Raw genomic sequence first — 17127 nt, 5'->3', positions numbered from 1 at the left:
TTAATGTTGAAGCAAGATTTTCCCAACATTGATCAACGTTTTATGAAAATATTGTTTGATAATATTGATTAATGTTGAAAAAACATTATTTCATTATTAACACATTATTTTCCCAACATTGATCAACATTTTTTTGAAAACATTGTTGTCAATATTGAATAATGTTGAAATAATTTTTATTTCAACATTGAAACAACATTAATAAGATTGAAAACTGTTTATGGACTCAGCTCATCCTGAAAATTAAAATTAATATAAACTAGGCTTTTATTAAGTAATAAAGGGAATAAGGTTGATGCTATAACAAAATACTGAAATAAAAATTCTACCCAAACGGGTAGAAACAAAAATATCTTCAATTTAAATTAGAACTATTTTCTTGTGCGCGCCATTAAAACGCGCGCGGATGGATCTATCTATTAGCTAGCATCTAGCATGGTAGCTGGTAGCATCCATCTTCTTCATCTCATTTTTCTCATCTTCCATCATCGGCACTCGGCAGCTCCAGAGCATCTTTCATTACAATCAATCATATCTAGTCCTAGTCTCAATCTCGTAATTTTTATTTCACTTACTTCACACCATGGTTCAATGATTGTATTTTTCCCTTTGCTTTGAGATTCTGATGTATAATAATACAATTATTTACGGCTGAATACAGTTTTTTAATGGTGGTCAACTTGAGATACCAGCTTTAAGGTAAGTGCATCTTGTTATCAAGTTAAGTTTTGCATTCATAGTTACATATCAAAGTAGGCTAGGCTTGCACTCTAGTCGTAACTTAATAGAGCCAAGCCTAATTTATTAAAATCTTTTAACCTACAAATGCAGTACCAACTGCTAAGATTGATTAACACACAAATAAAATATGTAAGTGTGATAGTACGCAAGGCTATGTAGGCTAAATAAGTTAGGCCTATAAGGCTAATATTTATAAGCAAACAAAAAAAACTCATTTGAATGCTGAAAGAAAAAGTAAAACCTAGCCTAATCATTGAGATCATTGTGAATGCATTTGCCCAGAAAATTGAAGTTATAAGTTAATCATCTCCAAGGCTTGAATCATCTCACATCTTTTTTACCTAACCTTAATTTAGACGAAAATGCGTTTTCCTGTTATGCCATTGCAGTTTAACCTTTGACATAGCCTAGGATGTCAATATTATTTTACCTAAGTTACATACCAAAGCCAATTTACAACTTCAAAGTAGGCTACAATTTAATTATCCTATGAATTGGTCAATAATTTGTAAATTTAAAGTAGGCCTAGGCCTAACTTACATTAAGTTACCGTTGGCCTTTTTAAAAGCGGAACAACTTAATAAGTTATTTAATCCCAAGAATAATTTTAATGCTAGGGCCTGCATTGATCGATTTTACTACACTAATTTCGCTAATTTCGACCTCTAAAGTTAAGTAGCTTAACCTACCGTTACAACTACTTACAGTAGCCTTAACAGTAAAAAGTTAAGCTTATACTAAAATTATTTTAAAACTGAAAGATCAGCTGTTAACATTACCGTATCACTTTAGTTGGGTATCTGTGTTATTTTAGTTCATACCTAACTAACTTAGCGGCTGCACTTTACTTGACGTCCTACACTCATTCGAATGAAAATATCGATCGATATATCGATTAATCGATTGCTTCATTCGAAAAATCGTTTGGTTAGTTAGGTAAGGTTAACCTAACCTAACTAACCAAACGATATATCGAATGAAACAATCGAATGAAAATATCGAATCGAAAAAACAATCGAATGAGTGTAGGACGTCAAGTAAAGTGCAGCCAACTTAGCCTTAACTTATTTAATTCGTGGGTAGCAGGCCTAACTTGTTCTGTACCGGTCAAGGTTGCTGTACTTTAACTTATAGGCTATTCTTATGTTTATGACTTAACTTAGTCACACTGCTTATGATTAAGTTATGGCAGTAATTTGAACTTAACTCGAACAGTAACCAACCTGTCATCCAACAACCAACATTTTTGCTTGTCTCTTGCATACAAAAAGCACTTAAACACACATTCTTCACAGGCACGAGGCAGAATAACAATACTGGTATGTTATTTAAAACCTAAAATAACTTTTATGCTAGGGCCTAAATTGATTTTACGATAGGCTCTACCTTAACCCTCCGAGTGTTATGTGTCGTAAAAGCGACTCATAACACACCCGCTGTGGTGTTATGCGTCGCTTTTGCGACTCACAAACACTGTTTACAGCGACGGCTCTGGGACTGGCTGAATCGGATTGAACTGGATCGAGTTAGGTAACTTATCATTTTTTCAGGAGATTCAGAGCTTTCTCCTGATGTCTGTTTCTTCATTTTAGTTCCGAAAATATTGTAGCAGACAGCTGACGTGCGTAGGCTATTTGTAAACAGCTTGGTTAACCTCGCACCGATGACTGATGTGTTTTATTAAGTTTATCATTGTTTTAGTGTTAAAATCAAAAGTAGTGATATACGTGGCGCATTATAAGAAGATTTAAGTGATTTTGAAGGGCTGGTTGATGATCCTGAAGAAGTAGGTAGTGATATTGATGTAAATTATCAGCCAGATTCCTAGCTATGGTTAGGCTATGCATTCTTAGCTAAACGCTATGTACCGAAATCGGTTTTTTGCCCATAACTTACTGTAACTTATTTATTTGCAAATCTATTTCCTTATATTATTATATTTTTGGAATCCTCATAATATTCTGAACAAAGTGGCTATTTTAAAATATTTGTAGACCGATAAATTATAACAACTTATTGAGCGCGAACATAATTTTTTTTCATTTAGCCTATTTTATAATTTTTTAGAAATGTTAACCCCACAAAAATTGTTGAACATTTTTTTTGTAATGTTTTATATGTTAGGGCCTACCTTGAAGCCCATAATTTTCCAAACAAAATTATATATATAACAGTATAGCCTACTTTACATTGTTTTTAAGTTTCTAAGATACATTTTAATAAAACCCTGCGATTGCGCAATAAATGGGCGAACATTAAGACCAAAAGTAGAGATACTTGGAGGGTTAAGTTACTAAGTTAATTTCAACCACTAACTTACCATTACAACTACAGTAGCCTCAGTTATAAGTTAGACTAAAAAGATATTTTAAACTAAAATATCAGTCGTTAACATCATCACTTTACATTTCACTTTACATTAGTGTAGTTGGGTTGTGTTATTTTAGTTAATAGGTACCATTAAATTACTCTTTAATATTATAATAGCCTACCGCATTGTTTATGTTGAGTTTTTGTTTTCGTTAACCAAAACTAAGATCGTAAAATCATCAATAATAATTAATGTTCTCTCTTACAGGAAAGTACCCCTAACTAACTTACAATAATTTGTTGGTAGGCCTAATTTGTTCTGTTCCGATCAAGGTTTGCTGTACTTTATATAGGCTATTCTTATTTGTTTGTTTTAACTTAGTCACACTGCTTATGAATATTGCGCAGTAATTAAAGCCTAATTCAAACAGTAATCAACCTGTACATTTTTGCAGGTGTCTTAAGTTACATAAATACAAAAATCCCTTAACTTAAACACTCTCATTCTTCACAGGCACGCAGGCATGTATAAAACCATGGGGCACGAGGTCAAAATAAAATCAGTAGACTCTACACAAGACTGACCAAGTTTCTAACATCCTTTGAAGCTACAGGTAATTGACCTTTTCAATTGATTTCCTCTGTCAGCTCAGCATGTTAGCCTAGATAGTTTTAAGAATGTGATGTATGCATGGTTGATTGTATTGTAAGGCCCTTTTACAGACTTAAAGCGGACTTTAGCTCTATTAATCTTGCATGATGTTTTTCTAAAATATAGCAATCAGTACTCTTATTTGGTTTTTAGTACCGGTACAATGAACTTATTAACTTATTTTGCTTTAATGTATCATATTTTACTGTTGTATGACTGACTTGTGCTTTTCAAGCTTTCATGACAGTATCAATTGCATGTAATTGTCTAAATATTAATAATTGCTTTATATCATATTGTATGGCTAGGCCTATCGTTTGACTAGATTAATCAAATCACAAAACATGTATTTATAATCATAGGGAGTGTTGTGTCTGATGAGGCTACGTTGTAGGTAAATCTCAGCCAAGATCGATTAGTAAAGTAGGCTAACCAGATGGTAAAAACTTGGTAGGCTATCAAGGTGAGCACTTTTTTTGTCTAAAAACGCCGTGTGATTTCGCAAACTGTCATAACCTAACCTAACTAACCAAACATGCTGTTAATGAAAAAATCAAATGAAGGTTTACTATCGAAAAAATTGTTCTGTTCATAAAATAAAATTATAACTTAAATGCCTCAAATTCTAAAAAAAGATGTACAGTTAAGAAGTAATCACATTCTAAGCAAAATCTTTGACAAAATGTTAGTGTCACCGGTGGGATTCGATCTGATAAGTATTTGATTATGAGCCGAACACTATCCACTTCACCTCGAACACCGATGGCAGCACTTCGTACCGTCGCGGTACGGTAACAGTGTTCATTATATGTATTCATTCAACCATTAATCGATTGAATCGAGCCTATTTGGTCCGAAATAATATATATACTTAGTATTTCGTTATTGAACCGATAGTACATGGCGTTTTTGTACGAAAATTTGCTCACCCTCTTAAAAAGATTTAACAAATTTGATCATTTCACTAAAAAAAAAAAAAAATAGTTAGATTCTGTTTGAAGTACGGTAGCCAAGAAATATATTGACTACCGGTTTGAAAAATATATTGGTAGGCCTATATAAGGTTTGATATAATGGCAAAAAATAGCTTTTGGTTTTGTTGTATGTTTAGGAAATCGTTCCTCGAATGACTAATTTTACAACAGCCTACCACATTGTTTATGTTGAGTTTTTGTTTTCATTAACTAAAAATAAGGCAATAAATAGCAATATTAAAATATTTCTAGATAATTTGAAGCTTGTATAAGAGTAAATAAATAAGCCTTTATACTCTCTTCTGACTCTATCTCTGCCTAACTAAATTTTTAAATACATGCCTTTCATACATAATATAGGTTAATATAGGCCTTGTATTATATTTGGCTATTAATACAAGTAGGCCCTATTCAACAATTTAGTCAATGGTAATATGACAAATTTTTTTGACAGTGGAGAAAATAGTGGAAAAGTGAGTATTTAAATTACAGACCTTGCAAACCATTAACAATCTCCAAGGCCACGTTTAACCTTAAAATAGTTATTTTAAAGTGGGCCATGAGGCACAATTTTTATTTCAGCTTCGGTTTTCAATACGGACAAAATGAGAACATTCTATTGGCTGTCATGGTCTGACGTCACTCTCTTCTCTTGAGAGAACACCATTAGCGCAACGATACGAAGTTCAACTATCGACGTTGTGTAGTGGATAGAGTACTCAAACGATGTCTAAAAGTTATCCAGTTTGAATCCCTCCGGTGACACTAACTTTTTGTTAAAGATTTTGTTTAGAATGTGATTACCTACTTCATTTTTTGTTAGAAATTGAGGCATTTATAATTTTATTTTATGAACAGAACAATTTTTTCGAATAGGTAGTAAACCTTCATTAGATTTTTATCTTATATCTCTTTTTATATTATTAGCAAGTTTGGTTAGTTATGTTAGTTTATGACGGTTAGGTTTTATATTTTTTTTCCATTTTTTTACTCTCATTTCGTCCACAATGAAACCGCAGTATTAGCTGAAATAAAAATTGTGCGGCCGTGAGAGCGTGGAACATAGATCAAACATGCCTGATGTACTTCATAAGCTCTATCCAACCCTCAACAACATGAAATAGCAGCTGTTCTTGTTCTATACTTTCAGATACTCCCAATTCCCATGCAAAATAAACTTGACACAAAGACTTTTTTTTAGGAAAGGGAAGGATGCCGCTACAGTCGAAGAGAATCGGGCCTATGGAGATGTCAGCGAAGATATAAACACTTTTCAACAATCACTAGGCCTATACATTGAGCCTACAGTTATTAATTTTTAAATCTTGAAAGTGATTTACTTTTGTTTACAGATTTGATATATTATAAGAATATTTTGTTCGCTTGGTTTTTTGGTCTCTTTTGTGATTTGACCTTCTATAAAAAATGTATTTTTTGGGCTTTGTGAAAGAATAAACAATATATTTTTAAATTGTGACGTTATTTTTTACCTTTTTCTTGAAATAAATATACATAACTTATTTCAACAATATTCCACAGAAATACTTTTTGCAGATTTTATGAAATAGCATAGCCTACTGTTATTCAAGAATAAAATAATATATTAGTAATAGTTTTGTCAGTCAATAGAGTATTACCTAAAATGAGTTTTTTTTGACATTTTTGTTATGCATTTATGCAGGCCGAAGTATTTTGAATACTTAGATTGTTTAACAATTATTTTGTGATTTTTTAAAAATATTAGCTTAATATTGACAGGATAATACAGACGATACAAAAATACTTTAACAATGTTGTAAAAACAATAATCAAAATACTGTTAATGTTAACAAAATATTGTTAATTGATTATTTCTACATTTTTTCAAAATTGTCTTAAAATTGGCTTAATATTTCCATATAACATTGAAACAACGTTGAAAAATATTAAGACAACATTGTCAAGACAATGTATTTTGTTTCACGAAAACGTTGTAACAATATTGTTACCACATTGATCAATATTTGGGCAATATTGAATGAATGTTGTTTAAATGTTGAAAACAACATTGAAACAACGTTGAAAAATATTAAGACAACATTGTCAAGACAATGTATTTTGTTTCACGAAAACGTTGTAACAATATTGTTACCACATTGATCAATATTTGGGCAATATTGAATGAATGTTGTTTAAATGTTGAAAACAACATTGAAACAACGTTGAAAAATATTAAGACAACATTGTCAAGACAATGTATTTTGTTTCACGAAAACGTTGTAACAATATTGTTACCACGTTGATCAATATTGGGGCAATATTAAATTAATGTTGATTAAATGTTAACAACAACATTGAAACAACATTGTTATGCTACTTGGGTTTTCTTAAGGCTCGTCTTTATAGTACAGAAGAAATTGTTTTGGCTTGAATTATAGCTGGATATTATTGTGTTGAGAGAAAAACACAAGTTTCTTATTCCAATTTTCAGATGACATACATACGACAAAATGTCAATAAGAAAATATATATTGAGTTGCAACCAGCTTTGGAAACCTTACAAACTATAACAAAAGTTCCACACTCATCAACAGTTCATTTCAGTATGATAATTTGTTTACATTTATTCTACTAAACATTATTCCTAACTATGACTAATGACACCAATGAAAATTCTAAACGTACATTTATCGTACATTGTTATTGTAACACGATTCTTCTAACCTAAAACTCCAAATAGTTTCCACATAATAGTGTGAAAATCTTACACTCATATTTTGGATTTTTGACGATAAAAATCAACTAATAAATATTCGTTACAATATAGCAATTTAAGCTTAAGTTAGACGTTACCGCAAAACTCTAAGAACATTATCAGATGTTTCCCGCCCAAAAATAACGTGTCTGGAAGTCTTAACTGATTCCCTCCAATTCTAGAGCAGACAAAATGGCCGCTAATTGAATAAACGCTCTCACGCTAACCTTTGAATGAATAATTTCATTATCTGGTCCAACGAATCGACGCATAAACGCTGCGTTCGTGACTTTTCTTGTTGATCCGCCTTTTAAAGACGTGAATTCGAGCAATAAATAGACTTTATCTGAAAGAGACGAAATTCTTTCTTCACTTAAGCTTTAGCTTGTTTACTGGTAATGGTGCTTTTTATGGTATTCACTTGATATCAGCTGGAAAACAGTCTTTTCAATATATATTTTAAAATAAGGTTTGTTGAAGGTTAAGTGATGGATATTAAAAAAATATAAAAGAATAGTAAAGTACATACCACAAATCTCTGTTTGTACAGTATAATGAAACACAAGAATATCTTTAGTTAGTCAATGAATTACAAAATTAAATAAGTTTACTGTTAAATTTAAATCGTACTATAAGTAAAACATAAAAAATTAATTTACTTAATCAACGAAAAGATTACGACCAAGTTTAGGGTGTTTAAATGTTATTTTTTTATGTCTAAACGTAGGACAAATGGTAAATATGTGATAAAATAATTTATACCGTGTGTTCTAAAGGTCCCACCCCCCTATTTTTTTATTAGAAATAAAATTATCCGTCTTGTGAGTCAATAGTAAGTGTAAACATATTATTACTAGTGTAAAGAGGTATATCTTTTTATTTTTTTTTTTCAAATAAAATTTTAATATTCAGGAAATGTTTAAAATAACAAAAAGGGAAGTTTTTGGTGTATGTAAATTTTCCAATATTATAATTTTTCTCTATTAATAAAAAACAGGGGTGGGAGTTTTGGGACACATGGCGTTTTTCATTGATGTATTTTTACCTTGAGGTAAGGACACTTTACTAAATCAGCGTACCGGTAAACAATTTTATTGTAAAAATAAATACATCCAACAACAAGCAAGTTAAAAGTCTGCTAACTCATTGGTAAATATCTATTACATACTGATGACACAATCCATTATCAATTACTCAACTCAAGATTCTCGTTTGAACTTTTAATCCGGTCAAAACCCTTAGGTCTACAAGCCGGTTTGCATATCAACAGACATCAGTGAAATATTTCCGTAGTTTGAAGTATGGACCATTAGGAGATAGATAAGGTGTGATATATACCACTGGTCAACTCGTAGCAGTCACTTTCCAGCACTGACCTCGACACAACATGAAGGGAGCTTTGGTAAGTGCAAAATACAAGTGGTGTTTTATTTCAAATTTATGACATTTTAATATTTTTTTATTAATTGGTTAAAAGCAAACTGTAAAAATAAACTTTGGCTTCTAATGGTGGGGCCCAATGCATTTTAGTATTTGCAGCTACTTTTAAGAAAACCGATGTAAAACTTCCCTGAAAAATATCATATTTCCAATAAACCCTCTCCTTAAGGGCACAAACTTCAATTAAAGGGCTTCAATTAAACTTTCAATTTAATCACATTTAAAATATTGAACATGCAAGTATATGGTTGCTTAAGTACAATTTAAAATTCGTTGCTCTTCTCTGAAAATAATTGAAAAGAATAAATTTGTCTTTAATTATTCATGCGAGCAGTTCAATTCACCCAAGTGAAATGTAATATAGGTGAAAGAGATATCCATACATAAAAAATTTAGTAGAATCACAATCTTTATCTCCATGCAAAATTTGAAAACGATTGCTTCAGCCGTCTAGGAGGAGTTTGCGTATTACGAAATGCATAAAAGTCGTTGTATAAGAACCCTTTACTACTTCCTTCAACACTTCCTACATCGTGTACCTGTTTTCATCACTTTGCATAGAATTTTAGTATTTTAGATACGTTAATCTAATTGTCACAAACATTGTCCACACTCCGCACTGCTAGCCTTTACTACTTCTTTCACCATTTTCTATGTCGTGGACATGTTTCCATCCCTTCTCATAGCATTTCAGCATTGCAGGTGCATTAATCTAACTGCTACGAACGGCTTCCAGTTCCCACACTCCACACTGCTCACCTTACTGATTACTTCATCTCTTCTTATGTCGTGGACCTGTTTCCCTCTCTTTTCATAGAATTTTAAGAGTGTAGATACCTTAATCTAATGGTCATAAACAGATCCCACACTCCGAACAGCTCACCTTTACTACTTACCTACTTCACCACTTTCTACGCCACGGGCCTGTTTCCTTCCCTTCCAATAGCATTTTAGGACTGCAGATACCTTAATCTAATCGTCATAAACAGTTCCCACACTCCGTACTGCTCACCTTTACTACTTCATTCACCACTTTATACGTCGCGGACCTGTTTCCTTCCCTTCCAATAGCATTTTAGGATTGCAGATACCTTAATCTAACTTTCATAAACAGTTCCCACAGTCCGGACTGCGTGTCTTTCCTACTTCCTTTACAACTTCCTACGTCGCAGACCTGTTTTCCTCTTTTCCCCATAGCATTTTAAGATTGTAGATACCTTAATCTAATAGTCATAAACAGTTTCCACACTCCGGACAGTTCGCATTTACTACTTCCTTTGCCACTTCCTACGTCGCGGACCTGTTTCCTCCCTTCCCATAGCAATTTATGATTGCAGATACCTTAATCTAACCGTCATAAACAGTTCCCACAGTCCGGACTGCTTGCCTTTACTACTTCCTTTACCACTTCCTACGTCGCAGACCTTTTTTCCTCCCTTCCCATAGCATTTTACCATTGTAGATACCTTAATCTAATAGTCATAAACAGTTTCCACACTCCGGACAGCTCGCCTTGACTACTTCCTTAACCACTTCCTACGTCGCGGACCTGTTTTCCTCCCTTCCCATAGCATTTTAGGATTGCAGATACCTTAATCTAACCGTCATAAACAGTTTCCACAGTCCGGACTGCCTGCCTTTACTACTTCCTTTACCACTTCCTACGTCGCGGACCTGTTTTCCTCCCTTCCCATAGCATTTTAGGATTGCAGATACCTTAATCTAACCGTCATAAACAGTTCCCACAGTCCGGACTGCTTGCCTTGACTACTTCCTTCACCACTTTCTACGTCGGGGACCCGTTTTCCTCCCTTCCCATTGCATTTTAGGATTGCAGATACCTTAATCTAACCGTCATAAATAGTTCCTACAGTCCGGACTGCTTGCCTTTACTACTTCCTTTACCACTTCCTACGTCGCGGACCCGTTTTCCTCCCTTCCCATAGCATTTTAGGATTGTAGATACCTTAATCTAATCGTCATAAACAGTTTCCACACTCCGGACAGCTCGCCTTGACTACTTCCATCACCACTTCCTACGTCACGGACCCGTTTTCCTCCCTTCCTATAGAATTTTAGGAATACAGATACCTAAATTGAATCGTCATAAACAGTTTCCACACTCCAGACTGCTCTCCTTTACTACTTCCTTGACCACTTCCTACGTCACGGACCTCAAGCTGGTGTCGTCATTTGATTATATTTATGATCCATACCGTTTATGTTCTAATATCTGTGGAATAATGCTGTCAGCTTTTTCCTTATTTACTGCATTCAAAAGTCACAGCTGATCATATGTCTTTGTTTATGTGTCAAATACTGCTTCCATAAGGATTACATTGAAACTTTGAGACCCAGTGGGGCGGATTCCTGAGAGACTTTTTTAACGCCATATAGATGTTAGCACTCACCGATATGGTCTTTATCACCATGCAAAATTTGAAAACGATTGCTCCAGCCGTCTAGGAGGAGTTTGCGTATTACGAAATGCATAAAAGTCGATGTATAAGAGCTTCGCTCGCTCCGCTCAATTAATACGTTTGTTCTAAATTCTACTCTGAAAGAAGTTACTGTAGTTCTGATCCTGCTACAATATGCGTTCAAAATACTTTTAAACCCCTCCAAGAATTCTTTCAGCATAGCGTAGAATGTAAAGGAAGCGTATAATCCGTTATCGCGTTCAACACCGGAGGTCACCGTTGTACGGACAAAATATTAATCACTCTCCTCATATTTTAGTAGGAAATGAAGCGTTAACCTTAATGAAAATAGATTATGCATAGCCATAATTTCTTTTCCCCAAACAACGATTCAAGTACAATATGTTTGTCACAGGTTAATATTACAGTTTGATTGATTGAAGGTAAAGTTGTAACGTTCTGATGCTGCAAACGAAATGAGATCAAAAGAGTGGATTTTAATTCTTCAAAAGGATTTCGAAAAACGTTTTAGTAGCTTAATACTACCAAAGAGAAATGCATTGTCTACAGACACTTGCACACACTCAGTTCGAGAATAAGTTATATCATAGGCATATTTTGGAGATCACCAATTATTTAATTGTATTTTTGTGACATGTTAAGGAAACTGTTATTGAAAATAACGAGTTATCAAATAACTACATTATCAACTTAAAATAATTCTTGTACCTTTCAGTCTATCTAAAATGTAATCTTTCTTATACATTTTCACCCTTTAAATTGGTAAATACAGAATTTTTTATTGATACAGATCGTTGGTAAATTACAAACTACCATTTGTAAAATTTATCATTTGGTTTCCTCCACATCATTTACAGTTTAAATTTTTGATTTATTTTGCATGGTGTGCTTTTTGACATGCTTTTTAGACTTTATCTTGTAAGTCAATAGAAAATACATCTTGTTTTTAGTTATAGTGACTTGACATTTTCAAATTACTACTAAACGGCTCAATAAATCTTAAATCTTGGATTGACCGCTGCAATGCCAATATTTTGCTATGATACAATGTTATTTTTTTGGAACCACGAAACACGTACAATGTGAAACCTTATTTTTTATAAAATATGTTCAGGATATAAGTATCAAAGCTTTGTGATATAACCACTGCATTGGCACAGGCTTAAATTTAAGTTTAGACATTCATCCCTTAAACCTTGTAACCAGTCAAAAAGCTTAGGGAACTTTGATATATTGGTGGATATTGTTTCATGCTGTGCTGTATTTTAAATGGTGATTATATTTTTCTTTGAGTTTTTAAATTTTATTTTGATCTTATTAAAACATGTTTCAACCAAAATGATCACTAACAATAAGACCTTAAACAGCTTGTTCCATTAATTTTTAAATTAATTGATCGTTTTGTTACTACGGTTAAACATTAAAATGCTTTAGAAATAAGGATTATACCACTTATTAAAATACATGTATTAAAAATAGTGTAATTGAAAATAAATTATTATAACCTTCATCAATAAATCAAATATTATTTTACAAAAAAATATATAATATTCATACATCCGCTGCAGAAAATATGTAGACTAAGCAAATTTAAATTTGTCTAAACAGATTTTCACTAAACTATTCCCATAGACAAGACGGATCTGATTCTTATTTAAATGAAGATATATTGACTTTGTAATTGCGTTATCTAATAAGAGATGTGAGAAGTGTTTGAGGTCAAACGTTAATAGTCTAGTATAAAGATATACCAAAACTTGCTAAATTTGATCAAAATATATTAGAAAAACACATCCTTTGTCATTGTTTTGTTTTATAGTACAAGTTTAATAATTTAATTTACACTACACTATTGTGTCATTGAGAAACAACCTGCAACTGTCAATACTAAAGTTGGTTATTTAGAGCACTCTATACAATCATGAAGTTACTTCTATTGTATATGGACAAAGAGTATAAAAAACATATTTCCTTTTTGTAATTGCTGTATGATTTACTATGAAAAACACGTATAATTTTCCAATTAAATCAATCAAGATTGACCTGTTTTGGTTGTATTTTCATAGGTTGAAAACTACTTAAATGAACCGACATAGTATTATAAACCTTGTGTTATTCTTAAGATTAAAAACTAATTAAAAATGTGAATACTAAACCATTAAAGATTACGTTTACAGTTGTCAAACAAAATACTTACATTAAAATATTTTTGTTGTTAACAATCTACTAGTTAGTCATTACAGTTTAGTCATGTAGGTTATATTCTGGTAACATTTTTTTTTCATTATAGCTTATTGGTCATCAGTAAAGCTACAATTCAGATAACAACATCGATAAATTCTTTGGTACTTTCCTGTTAAAGGGAATATTCATTATTATCGATGCTTTATTTTCGATACATCGATATTTTTGTTTTCCATCCGATATATTGATAGTAACAAATTGAAACATATCAGCATCAGCTGACAAGTACGATATAGGATACAGTAAATAAATATTGATCAGTATCAACAAACAATTAAACAAAATATTATATTGAAATGAATCTGTTCTAAACTAACCTAACCAACCAAACTTGCTGTAACATTTCAAAATTCCGTTTGACAGCCTATTCCCCATATGCCTTTTCTGTTATCACATGGAATTTTGAAACGGTAACTTAGCCTAATACAGCAAGTTTGGTTAGTTATGTTAGGTTAGTTTAGAATAGTTTCATGTCCTAATCCAATATATATGCTAATATTTTTGCCTGAAACAAGGTATGTTCTTAATTTGTAATTTAAATGCGTTTGAAGATATTAAAACAGAAGTACCAATCGTGAAGTAAAACAAAAATATCGATACATCGAAAATAGATCATCGATAATAATGAATGTTCCCTTTAACAGGAAAGTACCAATTCTTTTTATAAGACCTTGGAATAAAAAAACAAACGAGAGGAACACAAGACAAATAGCTCCCTTATCTTGCTAAATCCTGAGCCAAAGATACTTTACATGCTAAATGGGTTTGCTTGATGAGTTTTGTTTTGCAGGGAAAATATATTCATGGAAATATTTCTATATTGTATATATATCTTATATATACAATAAGATTTGGTATAGATCTACTTATTTTGTTCACAAATTACTCTGGTTACTCCTAAAATGCTGTCTTTGTTGGAAAATTATATTTAAGGAAATATTGTTAATAAAATGGAGACAATTGTTGGCCTATGTATCTTAAAAGCTACTAGCTTACCTAAACAAACTTAAAAAAATACCACATACACTAAAAGTACCCAGAATCCAACAACATTTATATCCAAGCAGTAAAAAATTGTTTTAAAAACAAACGTCAATGAAACTTTAGTGGTCCCTTTTGGAAATCTCGATCCTTTACAAACGAATTTATATCGAACTATATTCCTAGCTGCAACCACGTGCGGTTAACAACTGTATATTTTGTCTGAAAAGAACCTTGTTAGAAGTTTATGTATGTTAACAGTCTTGTTACACTGAATTTCTAGTTTTGTTACTGTGATTGTAACAGAATATCGGCTTGAAATTGTTTAGTATTAGTGCATGCTGATGTGGTACACTGCTATGAGTTGAAGATTTGAATACATTTTCTTTTATTTTATATGCGGAAAAACATTAGTGTTGATAATTCTAGCTTGCTCCTGGAAACCTTTCCCTTTTTAAATTAACTATAAAATATTATTTTTCGTATACTAAGTTAACGGTATCAGCGATTTGACAGGTACTTTGTCCCATTAGCTTGTCAAACCCCCTTTTCATGGGCAAATGGTGGAAATAACTATGGTATTATACGGATAGGTACAATCTCGAAACAGTTCACAAATTACTAAAAAATTTAAATAAAACCCGTTTGGTATTTTTTGTCAGACTTACCATTAATTGATGGGTTTTGATGGGAAAATCACCGTTAAATATCCAAATTTCAAACATGAAATTAACGCCTGGAGAAACTATAGATTAATACTCATATAACAAATTTAATCGCAATCAAGTATTGACGAAAAATACTTGACCAATACATGCGAAGGGGGAAAAAGTAAAAATATATAAGGTATTAACAATTTTTGTTTTTATTTTAATTATTTATATTTTTTTACCATTGTTTACCATGAGAAAGGTTTTGAGGGATAACAATTAAATTAGCCTAGGTTGTAAAACAAGTTGGACTAATAGTATAGTGTTGGATTCGATTACTTCTTATACACTCGCCATTTTTATACAAATGTTTATGAGAGTGATAGTTAATCACTTCAATTATACATATGAAATGTATTGCTTTGCTGGAATCTTTAGACCTATCTTAAAATGTAAAGTAATCAAACAAACAAAAATATTGCACATATAAATATGTAGAAAACATTGTAAACATCCTTCCTAATTAATTAATTAAATATACTACTGGTAAATAGTTTCAATTAGACAAGGGATATTTTTTACCCAAACTTCACTTTTCGGTAGTAAAGAAAAATGTCATTCACCATCTGTTAATTGTAGATTATAACTAAGTTTTGGCAAGAGACATGTTTTGAAGCCGCAAAACAGTTGACGCACTTGTCCAAACATCTGGTGCACCTTACAAGTAGAGATATTGTCTTGTATAATGTATATTAAACCATGATAGTTGAAGCATTCTATCATGTTATGTCACATTATGACAATCATCGATTTCTGCGTACACTAACTCATATTATTTAATCCTACGTCATAAATATGTTGTTATTATTCATGCTTATGCCGTAACGTTGTAAATTTAACCGAGCTACATAGTACACAGCTATCTCCGGATACTGTAATATTAAGTCTGTAATACCAATCCTAATAAAAAAACAAGTAAAGATATTGATATGTTTTTTTTTATTATGTATATCGTATGAAAAAAAAATAGGATATCACGTTACTACAGGGTCTTTTGCATTTATATGTCGTTGCGGAAGTCAAAATTTTAATCAACCACCACAATCCAGCCTTTGGTTTGTAAATATATCGTTATTTACAAATAAATGAGTCATATTTTTTTCTAAATATACCGATAAGGATTTATTTCCATATGATGATGATTACAGCGAATGTTTGACATGACATGTTTAGTAGGGAACAGAAGGAATATTTTACGTTTTAAGCTACAATAAGGTTATTATAGGGAGTCATCTTGTATAGTGGTAGAGTTCAAAGCTTTGGTCCTAGAGGTTCTGGGTCAAAGACCTGCCAATTGCCAAAAACATTTTTTTTTCATGCGGCAACCTCAAGGACTAGCCTCTGACTGCAACCTAGTAATAAAATACAAAAAGCTAGTCTAATGATAATAAAAAGTACGTCTCACAAAGATTTTAATATAACTACCGGTACGCGAAACACCTTTGACAACCACGGGTGGAAAGCTACTAGTGGGATCATCACAAGTATACAAGTAAAGCTACAGATTATTTTAATTGAAGACGGTAATTATGCATCAAAGTGGTTTCCATCTTGATTGACTTTGACCGATCACACCGATCAGCACAAAGCACATTCAGAGTCTAAAATCAGCAAAATATTAGGCTTATCGATGCTAATAATATATATAACTATTACTATTATTATTACTATTTACCATAAGAAGTTCCAGAAACAATCGTAGATAACATACGTATTGAACTTACGATAACCAAGTAAGAGTAGAATTAAAAATAAATCAAGGATAAGGCAGAATGTAAGTATTTCAAATAATTTAGAAAAACCTAAATACTCGAGCTATATTTTTACACTTTTCTCAACTTCAAAACAATGTAATTTCATAATATTCATTCCATTCTTGGATAGGCCACCTACCTACAAC

At 32.1% G+C, this 17127-nt stretch overlaps 1 long non-coding RNA gene across 1 annotated transcript; it reads left to right on the top strand.

Annotated features, from left to right (window-relative positions):
* The first annotated feature begins 482 nt into the window (after positions 1 to 482).
* LOC128997191 (uncharacterized) lies at positions 483 to 6108 on the top strand. The gene is made up of 3 exons (XR_008491104.1): positions 483 to 699; positions 3566 to 3665; positions 5879 to 6108. It is a non-coding gene; the product is annotated as an uncharacterized LOC128997191 (long non-coding RNA).
* Positions 6109 to 17127: the final 11019 nt, after the last annotated feature.

The sequence above is a fragment of the Macrosteles quadrilineatus genome, unplaced genomic scaffold, assembly GCF_028750875.1.
Source record: "Macrosteles quadrilineatus isolate MER2022 unplaced genomic scaffold, UCM_ALF_1.0 Scaffold_6__1_contigs__length_79288215, whole genome shotgun sequence".
Lineage (NCBI taxonomy): Eukaryota > Metazoa > Arthropoda > Insecta > Hemiptera > Cicadellidae > Macrosteles > Macrosteles quadrilineatus.
Note: the sequence above shows the minus strand (reverse complement) of the source record. Positions and strands in the feature narration are given on the sequence as shown.